This window comes from Mus caroli, unplaced genomic scaffold (genome assembly GCF_900094665.2).
Source record: "Mus caroli unplaced genomic scaffold, CAROLI_EIJ_v1.1 scaffold_15547_1, whole genome shotgun sequence".
In the NCBI taxonomy this organism is placed as follows: domain Eukaryota; kingdom Metazoa; phylum Chordata; class Mammalia; order Rodentia; family Muridae; genus Mus; species Mus caroli.
This window is the reverse complement of record NW_018391167.1, coordinates 10,095-14,539: the sequence shown is the minus strand read 5'-3', so window position 1 is coordinate 14,539 and position 4,445 is coordinate 10,095. Positions and strand designations below refer to the sequence as shown.

The following is a 4,445-nucleotide window of genomic DNA, read 5'->3' as shown; positions in this document are numbered from 1 at the left end:
AAAACAACCCTGAGATTCCACCACATACCAGTCAGGATGGCTAAATGAAAACTTCAGGACCTTGGGCACAGAGTCAGCAGACACCCCCAAGGTCCCTAGAGAACAGCTTCTGAGGCAGACCCCGTTTCAGACTCCAGACATCTAGCACCTTCCCTGCCAGAGGAGAGGTGTCCTCCCTGCCCGGGAGGGCTTTGTCAAAGCACCTGGGGGAGTCATCTTGGTTCTCAGATCCCTCCGAGACTAATATGTGCAGGTGAGAGTGTGGACTACAGAAACTAACACCTTCTGGGACAGGCCCAGTTTTGGGTCTTCATCTTCCACCAGGAGGCATGTCTGAACGCCAGATATCTGTGCAACTTCCCTGCAAGAGGAGAGCTTGCCTGCAGAGAGTGCTCTGACCACTGAAACTCAGGAGAGAGCTACTCTCCCAGGTCTACTGATAGGAGCTAACAGAATCACCAGAGAAACAAACTCTAACCAGAGACAACTGTAACAACTAACTCCAGAGATTACCAAATGGCAAAAGGCAAACGTAAGAATCTTACTAACAGAAACCAAGACCACTCACCATCATCAGAACCCAGCACACCTACCTCACCCAGTCCTGGGTACCCCAATACACCCGAAAAGCTAGACCCAGATTTAAAAGCATATCTCATGATGATGGTAGAGGACATTAAGAAGTACTTTAATAATTCACTTAAAGAAGTACAGGAGAACACTGCTAAAGAGTTACAAGTCCTTAAAGAAAAACAGGAAAACACAACCAAACAGGTAGAAGTCCTTAAAGAAAAACAGGAAAACACATCCAAACAGGGGATGGAAATGAACAAAATCATACTAGACCTAAAAAGGGAAATAGACACAATAAAGAATACACAAAGTGAGGCAACACTGGATATAGAAACCCTAGGAAAGAAATCTGTAACCATAGATGTGAGGACCAGCAACAGAATACAAGAGATGGAAGAGAGAATCTCCATTACAGAAGATTCCATAGGGAACATAGACACTACAATCAAAGAAAATGCAAAATGCAAAAAGATCCTAAGTCAAAACATCCAAGAAATCCAGGACATAATGAGAAGACCAAACCTACAGAAAATAGGACTAGATGAGAATAAAGATTTTCAACTTAAAGGGCCAGTAAATATCTTCAAAAAAAATATAGAAGAAAACTTCCCAAACCTAGAAAAAGAGATGCCCATGACATACAAGAAGCCTACAGAACTCCAAACAGACTGGACCAGAAAAGAAATTCCTCCCAACACATAATAATCAGAACAACAAATGCACGAAATAAAGATAGAATAGTAAAAGCAGTAAGGGAAAAGGTCAAGTAAAATATAAAGGCAGGCCTATCAGAATTACACCAGACTTTTCACCAGAGACTATGAAAGCCAGAAGATCCTGGACAGCTGTTATACAGACACTAAGAGAACACAAATGCCAGCCCAGGCTACTATACCCAGACAAACTTTCAATTACCATAGATGGAGAAACCAAAGTACTCCACGACAAAACCAAATTCACACATTATCTTTCCAGGAATCCAGCCCTTCAAAGGATACTAACATTAAAAAAAAAAAAAAATACAGGGATGGAAACCACACCCTAGAAAAAGCAAGAAAGTACTCCTTCAACAAACCTAAAAGAAGACAGCCACAAGAACAGAATGCCAACTGTAACAACAACAATAATAGGAAGCAACAATTACTTTTCCTTAATATCTCTTAATATCAATGGACTCAATTCCCCAATGAAAAGACATAGACTTACAGGCTGGCTACACAAAGAGTATCCAACATTTTGCTGCTTACAGGAAACCCATCTCAGGGAAAAAGGCACTACCTCAGAATGAAAGGCTGGAAAACCATTGTCCAAGCAAATGGTCTGAAGAAAGAAGTTGGAGCAGCCATTCTAGTATCTAATAAAATTGACTTCCAACCAAAAAAGACAAGGAGGAGCACTTCATACTCATCAAAGGTAAAAATCTACCAAGACAAACTCTCAATTCTGAATATCTATGCTCACATGCAAGGGCAGCCACATCCATTAATGAAACCTTAGTAAAGCTCAGAGTACACATTGCACCTCAGACAATAATAGTGGGAGACTTCAACACACCACTTTCATCAATGGACAGATCTTGGAAACAGAAACTAAACAGGAACATAGTGAAACTAACAGAAGTTATTAAACAAATAGATCTGAGAGATATCTACAGAACATTTTACCCTAAAACAAAAGGATATGCCTTCTTATCAGCACCTCATGGTACCTTCTCCAAAACTGACCATATAATTGGTCACAGAACAGACATCAACAGATACAAAAATATTGAAATTGTACAATGGATCCTATCATATCACCATGGACTAAGGCTGATCTTCAATGACAACATAAATAATAGAAAGCCAACATTCACGTGGAAACTGAACAACATTCTTCTCAATGACACCTTGGTCAAGGAAGGAATAAGGAAAGAAATTAAGGACTTTTTAGAGTTTAATGAAAATGAAGCCACAACATACCCAAACTTATAGGACACAATGAAAGTATTTCTAAGAGGAAAACTCATAGCTCTGAGTGTCTCTGAAAAGAAACTAGAGAGAGCACACACTAGCAGCTTGACAATACACCTAAAAGCTCTAGAACACAAGGAAGCAAATTCACCCAAAAGGAGTAGAAGGCAGGAAACAATTAAAATCAGGGGTGAACTCAACCAAGTGTAAACAAGAAGAACTATTGAAAGAATCAACCAAACGAGGAGCTGGTTCTTTGAAAAAATCAACAAGATAAACTCTTAGCCAGATTCACTAGAGGGCACAGAGACAGCATCCTAATTAACAAAATCAGAAATGAAATGGGAGACATAACAACAGACACTGAAGAAATCAAAAACACCATTAGATCCTTCTACAAAAGACTACACTCAACAAAACTGAAAAACCTGGATGAAATGGACAAATTTCTAGACAGATACCAGATACCAAAGTTAAATCAGAATCAGGTTAGTGAGACTTGATTTTATTTTTCATTGAAATTATGTAGATAAATTGGAAGTGAGAAATGCAGCAGGACTATTGTCTTTTCCAAGGTAAGAAAAAAAAACTGGTTCTGTTGGGTTCAGACATCATATTTTTCTGCAAATAAAAGTGTATCATAGAAGAAAATTCTGAGACAAGAAACAGTAAATAGGAAGAGTAAATCTAAAACTTGTCTTTTGTTTGTGATAGCATGGCCCACTGATTTATCCTGTGCATGATGAACATGGACATTTTCAAGCTTTCTTCCAATTCATCTACTATTGCAATCTCTGGGGTAGCATGATTTCCTCAGCCAAAATTCTTTACTAAAAGTTTCAAACTTGGCCAAAACAGCCCAATTAGAAAGTTGATACTTTACGTACTGCTGTCCTCTTGGCTGAAACCATGGTGCCACTGGCTAGAGGAGAAGATCCAAAACACATTTCCTGACTTGTTTTTGAGCAGAACACAGGGCCTCAGATGCAGAGCCTAAGGGAAGAAAAAATTCTAAAATTCTCATTGACAGTGGAGGAAATGTCCTGAAGAACTTTTGGGAAATAACTGTGACAGCTGCACTCATTAACAGTCAGAAGCACAAAATGTTCACAAACATGTGAAATAAATATATACTTACTGGGAATCATTGACTATGTCTTCATCTGTCCTTTGGATGGGCAGATATATATGTTAATACGATGTTCTGTATTTTAACCTTTGGATTCCTGTATATTCCCATTTTTGTGTGTGCCTTTACTGACAATGAATGCTATGTAACAAGCAGCGAATTTTTTAACCATGAAGGAGATGTGACAATTGGTGCATTTTCCCTCTTCATATTTATTACACAGGAAACAAAGTTCCTGATAAATATATACCACACAGTTTCCAAGACTTTCGTGTACAGTAAGTACTATTATTTAATATAAGAATTCAGAATTAGCTATAAGGAATAAAACTTGCTTTAGTTTTTCAAAATCCTTTTCAATTCAAAAATCCCTTTAAGTATATTTTCTTGCGTACTTCTTTTCCTCTTTAAAAAGAAAAGTGATAATTTTAATGTTATTAATTTTGCTCCCCCTGTTGTTATTCAATATCCATGATCATTTGTTTGTCATGCATGGATCCCCATATAATTTGAATATTTTCAGTGTTATGATTTCAGAGTATGGATATGTTAGTCTAAGTATTACCTTGAACTTCTGGGTTTTATTGAAGTCAGATATATTCTTAAGGGAAGAGATGAGGTAACTGAGTGGAGAGACAACTGAGTGCATAGAATGTTGCTAGAGTGACAAGTAATGACTTTTTTTTTTTATAAACATCTGATTTCGGAAGAGGACTGTCATCATTAAATTTTGTAAGCACTTTCTGATCTAGAAATGTCTTTTTCTATTTTTTTCTCTTTTTCATTTAATT

The 4,445-nt window shown here is 37.6% G+C and overlaps 1 pseudogene; it reads left to right on the top strand.

Moving 5' to 3' along the window:
- Positions 1-3,724: 3,724 nt before the first annotated feature.
- LOC110289048 overlaps positions 3,725-4,445 on the top strand; it is a 9,511-nt pseudogene continuing 8,790 nt past the window's right edge.